The 6,462-nt window shown below is 34.9% G+C and overlaps 1 pseudogene; it reads left to right on the top strand.

The window, feature by feature from the left end:
• The first annotated feature begins 3,320 nt into the window (after positions 1 to 3,320).
• LOC112482412 lies at positions 3,321 to 3,809 on the top strand (annotated as a pseudogene).
• Positions 3,810 to 6,462: the final 2,653 nt, after the last annotated feature.

The raw sequence follows: 6,462 nt of genomic DNA, 5'->3' as shown, positions 1-6,462 counted from the left end.
CTCAGCTCTAATCATTATCTGACAGCTATTTCATGAGAGACCCTGAACTATGATATAACTACTAAGTGCATTCCTTCAGCCCCCACCAAAGTTCTAACCCTAGAGACCATGAGAGATGATAATAACATGACTTGATGTTTTAAACCGCTAAGTCTTGGAATGATTTGTTACATGGCGATAAATAACTAGAATGGTCATGGATTCATCAAATAAAGCTCTAAATGTCTAAATAATGTCTAAAATGCAGAATGGCAGCCCATTTATAGTTAAGAGACTATCAATTACATTATACATACCTTAAATTAGAAATTTTAATTATTATCCCATTTTTTTCATTTATCATTGCTCAGGGAAACTCTGCAGGATTTCTCCTGTACTGTTTCAGTGTGATACTGTCAATCCTTTTTGCACCTTTGTAGAAGCATACAAACAATTTGACATATTTTAATATAAATTTAATTCTGATTTCCTCACTTGGAGATGTTAATGTCTGACTCAGTTTCCAGGTCTCAGAGATAGTCACATAGATGTTTTTAAGAGAAAAGACATTAGGATACTTACAAAAAGTATCCCAATAAGAGCATCCTGAATTTCAAGTATAGTGAAACTGAAATCCTAGAAAGTGAGAAATAGTCATACGGAAGTTTTTTTTTTTTTTCTTTTTATAGGTTAGACTTTTGCAAAAGAGAAATCCGAAGTTACAAAGAGATTGATGAATAATGACTCATAATAGTTTCCAAAGTTTATCTCTGTACATTGTGAAAAGTAGAACCCCCCGAATCTCAATAGCTTCAAACAGCCCAAATCTATCCACCCACTTCCCCAGAGCAAAACAATGGGTGTCTCACAACCATGCAGAGAAAGGAGACACAGCTCTGGAGGGGTTGTGGGGTGGCCATACTCTCCCTGGAGATGTAGGATGTATAAGCTTTCAAGCTAATATGGTGCACTAACCATGTTTCCTGAAATGTGCCTGTCCCGTTTTGAAATGGTGTGATAGCAGATGATGTTGGTCCATCTCCTTGAGGGACCAATAGGAAGAGGCAAGAGAACATTTCTGATGGTAATATTGTAGCAGGGACGGTGAAGATTCAATGTGCAGAATGTAACCAGAAAAGTGTCAGCAGCAGCAGCAGTGAAAAGAGTAACTTGGGTTTGGGGTGCAGTTCACAGAACCAGGTGACTGTGACATCTGTGAGGTTAGTATGAAGTAATGCGGAGGAGGATTTCTGAAACCTTCACACTTTAGTTGTCTGCCATTGAGCAGAATGAGTATGTAGTATAAGATGGGAATGAATGAGGGGCCCTTGAGTTCTAGCAATGAATATAAATGTTTTTTGAAGAAGGTATTGGGTCGGGGGAGAGGTGGTAGAAAACAAGTTTGCTAAAAGAGAAGGATTATTATAACCCCTTGACTTTCTTGCTGTTATAGAGTTAGGAAAACTCTATAACATTAACATATAGATAAAATGAGTGTTTTTCCTTTTTCTTTTTTTAACTGATCTAGCAGAATAGATGAAAAGTTCATGGGAAAACTGAAGAGAAACGCTTAGGAAATCATCTATGCAAATCAGGGGTCCTTTAAAATCACAATTCACAGTTGTCCCTTAACAACCCGACTGACAACTAGTAAGGAGACTTGCTTTCCTGTCTGATGAGTAGTTCATTTAAGTTTACCTTATTCTCACCACCTCCCATCTACTATTATTCTACTGTGCCTTAGATGTATATAGCACTTTACATCTACAGAGCTCAAAAAATAATACAAGTCATCTCATTTATCTTCCTTCGGTCCTTGGAATTTTATAACCATGTGAAATTTTCTAGTCAGATTCTATAAATTCAAAGATGTACATTTGAGTACATTTACCCAAGGGGCCTTTAGATGATGAGAACTGTCAGGGACTATTTTTAGAATAGAGAGAATGCAGCATTTCTAAAAATAAAAATTCCATTGACTAGAGCCCCTTGCACTGCTGAAAGCAGCCTTTGGAGCAGAAACCATCAGCAGGACCTCAAGAATCCCTGAATGGAAAGGCCACACAGTGACATGGTAACTGACATTCTTTCTTGGGAGTTGGTAAGTGAGGCAGGTGCCTCCAAAGTTAAAGGCATACACTGCCCTGTTTTTCTGTATTGATGGTACAAGGAAGTGGGTCTGTAACTCTTAGGGTTACTTCTAAATCTATTTATATACTATAATCCGATTTCAATTAGCAAGAAGGAAGCTAGATGTGTTGGAAAGATTTGGACCTTAGTGAGAAACCAGGTTTTAACTATTACCAGTCCTTTTAATAAAGGCACAGAAGCAGGAAAGCATGCATCTTGGAGTTATGCCATAGAACCAGAATTACTAGAGCACAGAGTGAATGTGGAGAGGATGAGTGGCAGAAGCAGTAGCCAGACAATATATGGCATGATGGAAATTCTGGATTTGATTCTTAAAATAAGGGAAATTAGTAAAGAGTTTCAGTCAGGAAGTGCTGGTCTACCCATTGGAAACAGAGATTATGGTAATCCTGAAAGACAGCTAACAGTTGACCCTGCCCAACCCCATGTACCTCCTTACACTCCCTCCTCTCTTCAAAACTCACACAAATATCCTGCCTCTATCCATTAAGTTTCTCTTCTTGGCTAAGTAGGTTCAGTTTATAAAAATTTTCTTCATTAATGTGATTTGGAATTCCTTCATTTCCCAGATTTTCCTTCTTTGAATTAAAGCCAATCTTAGGGACTTGGTTGACATAATGCCTCCCTCTGCTGTGGGCCAGCTTCATGCCATGTTTTCCACAGATCGATCATTGCAGAGCCTGATGTCCTGCCATCACCTGTGTCCCTGCCACCTAGGGTCCAGCTAAATGATTAGACCACAATCTTCAATGAGAAAACTTCTTTCTTTCTCAGTCACATTTATGGAGTTTCTGAAGGGCAATGGAGATTACTGCCTAGCATAGCAGAACCTCTGTGTAGACAGGTGAACTGCAGAAATTCATCACTACTCTGCCACGAGGCTCCTCTAAGAGCAGTTATCCTGGACACAGAGTGTTAAATTGAAATCTGCGGAACATTTCCCAAGAGTTCTGATCTAGATGGGTTAAACCTCAGTGTGTTTCCTATTTGTTGCTTCAATATTAACTGGATTAACGGACTGCTGCTTCTTGTTAGGAAGTTTATTTCATTTTCTATTACTTCTAGCTTCATACTCAAAACAAGAATTTCAAGTAAAGTATATTGAAATAGACCAGTTTCTTTACATCATATATATGTTCCATTTTTAAATTCCTTCTTAACCCTATTGGGTGTTTTTAAACTAAATTAACATGGCTCAAATAAACCCAGACCTTGTGGAAGTCACACTCAAGAACATGAGATTTCTTATTACATACAATATGACTAGCATAATTTTAAACAAATTTATAGAGGAACTTATGAAATAAGGAGTTATCACAGTAGGACAACACTGTCTTTGTGGAGAAAAAAGGCATCCATGTTCACAACTGGCCTTTGGATGATGTTTCACCACCATCCAACCAGATTGTTGATTAATGGTTAAGTCTTATAAAAAATTAAAATTTGTGAAGAACTTTGTTGTTTTGCTATTGAGTTCTGGGTCTTAGTAGACCTCTAGGACTTGTCATTCTAGCATTAACCAAAGGTGAAAACATGGAAATACAGTACAGTTTACAAGACAAAAGTGATGTGGAACTCTTAACAGCAAGCAACTTCTTGTATTTGGATAAGTATTGTCCTAAAATGTGGATGTGCTTCAAAATTCCAATGTCCAAAGAAATCACTGTTACTTTCAATAAAACTGAAATGACTGATACTATTGCCTTGGAAGTGAAGCTTGAGATAGCACCTATTTTATCATTCACATTAGCAAACATGGTGGTTGGTGCCTAAGTCTCACAAAGACTCTATTGAAGTATTCAAAAAGAGTTTTACCAGTCACAGGCTTGACATAATTATAATCTTGTTTTGGTTACATTCAACCTATTTGGATACTAAATAAAATATTCTTATTGTTCAGAATTTAAAATGTACTTATTTTTACCAGTTGACTCTACCATTCCTGAAATCATGAAGAAGCGAGTGCTAAGTCTTCTTTAAATCTATTCTCATGCCAGAATCTTATCAAAGTACAATAAATTTAGAGATATTAAGTGCCAAAATATCTAACACGATATTCACATATCTTTATTGTGTCACAAAATTTAAATCCCAGGAACTATGAACTTTATAGACCTTAGGTAGTTTATTTCTTCAGTTTATTTCTTCACTGAAAGTAGCAATTATATGGTCATTTGTCTGCTCACTTTATGTTTACATCTCCCATATATGTACCAGTACACATCAAGTTTGCATAACTATTGATTTTTGTTGGATTTTTACCAAATCTTATAGTGATTATTTATTATCATTATAAATCTTCTTCTGTGTTTTTATAGAAAACTTCTATTTTGAAAATCTACAATATACAGAAGCACGTTTTTAATGGCTTCAAACAAATAAATAAAAAGCTTTGCAGTTATGTTTTCACTGTATGGTGCAACTTAACAGAGAAGGTCTGAAAAAAAATTGAAGTGAATAGTAAATTTTTTAAAATAAAATGTTGCCTTTGTCTTGTGCAGAATATGTAGAATATTCCCTTTAATTTAGTAAATGTAATTTTAAAGGGTGGAGATGCTTTGCTATCATACTTAATTTTCAATCATCAAATTTCTTAAATTGTTAATTTTCCCTGTATATATTAGAAGTTGTTCACCAACTATTATTTTTACTGAAAGTAGGATTTTCTCCTTCTCTTTCCAACCTCTCTTGCAAAACAACAGCAGCAGCAACAACAACAACAGCGAAGTGGGCTTCCGTTAATGCAGTGAGCAGGTATCTAATATTTTATATGCCTTTTGTGTTGTACATCTTAATATTTGGATACATGGTTCTTTGTTTTATTGTATAATTGATAAAATGGTAATGCATATTAACATTAGTTCAACCATATATTTATACTGTCTGGGAAAGTGTGGTTATAGTTCTGTGGGAGAAATAATCTGTCATTGTTTAGCAGCTTATAAAATCCTACTATATGATCATAAACATCTAAATAAGTAATAAAATGCAAAAACGATGAAGTAAAAAGCTACCCTCTGCACTTCTTACAACAAAGAACCTGCATTTATTCAAGAATTTCATTTATCCTCTCATCCAAGTCTAGACTCCATGTCCTCTCTACAACAAATGTTTCTAATTTCCTTTTTCTGGTTACATCTTACCCAATTTTTCTCTTATACTCTGAATACTCAGCTCACTGATACTGATAAAAAAAATTCTCTATAGGATTTTAAATTCTATTTTTCTTTCTGTGTTTCTTTTTGGATACTTTTCTTGCTATGTTTTAGAGTTCACCAACCTTTTTTTCTGTGATGTCTAATCTGTTTTTAATCTTACCATTGCTATTTTTCACCACATACATTGTAGATTTCATCTGTAGAAGTTTTAACAATATGTTGTTGCTCATTGCCATTGAGCTACTTTCATAATAAAGAAGTCTTTTATATAAATGTATAATTTTTTATACTGTAAACTTTTACATTTATTTATACTCTCCTATCTCATACTTAGGAGTTTACTCAAGTAATATAGAAATATAAAAAAGAAGTTGGCACATAAAGGGTAATGCCCAGAAGTTGGCACATAAAGGGTAATGCCACAGTTCTTCAAGGAACTGTGGCTAATATTATACTTCAAAGTTTCCATAGGCTCATGAGTTTTTATGTTATAATTCTTTATGCCTGAGTATTAATTCACTAATCATAAAACCTTCTCTGTGAATGTATGTGATGTTATCATTTTGCAAGTGGACATGCCTATTTTGTTTGTCAATTCTGTTTAATAGGATTTTCAATAATAATTTTATTTGGGTCCATACAGTTAATATTTTCACTTAAAGGACTATGTTTTAACTTAGCACTGTACAAAGACAATAAATGTTACTAGTTAAGAACAACTAAATTCATGATAGAATCAACCATAACCACAAAGAGATTTTTTCAAGTGGGATGGCAAATTTTCCATTTTGACTAAAAGTAAAACTCATTTTTCTCCCTAACCTCTTCCCTTGACATATTCTAATCAAAGTCACCAATAGTCTGCACATTGTAAAATCAAAGGGTAAGTTCTCACACTTCATTTTACTGAACCAATCCGCTGTAGTTAAGAGTTGATTACTCATTTTCTTTGAAACACCTTTTTTGCTTGGCTACCAGGTACCCTTCTCTTGGTTTCCTTTAACAAGTTACTCCTTCTTATCCTCTTTTGCTGACTCATCCTCATGCTCTCAACTTCTAAATGTTATAGTGCCCTGGGGCTTAATCCTAGGACGGCTCCATGTCTCTCTCCAGGTGATCTCATCAAGCCTCACGGTTTTATGTATCTTTGGATACTAACTCCTAATTTACATCT

This window comes from Pteropus alecto, unplaced genomic scaffold (genome assembly GCF_000325575.1).
Source record: "Pteropus alecto unplaced genomic scaffold, ASM32557v1 scaffold276, whole genome shotgun sequence".
Classification (NCBI taxonomy): Eukaryota; Metazoa; Chordata; class Mammalia; order Chiroptera; family Pteropodidae; genus Pteropus; species Pteropus alecto.
Note: the sequence above shows the minus strand (reverse complement) of the source record. Positions and strands in the feature narration are given on the sequence as shown.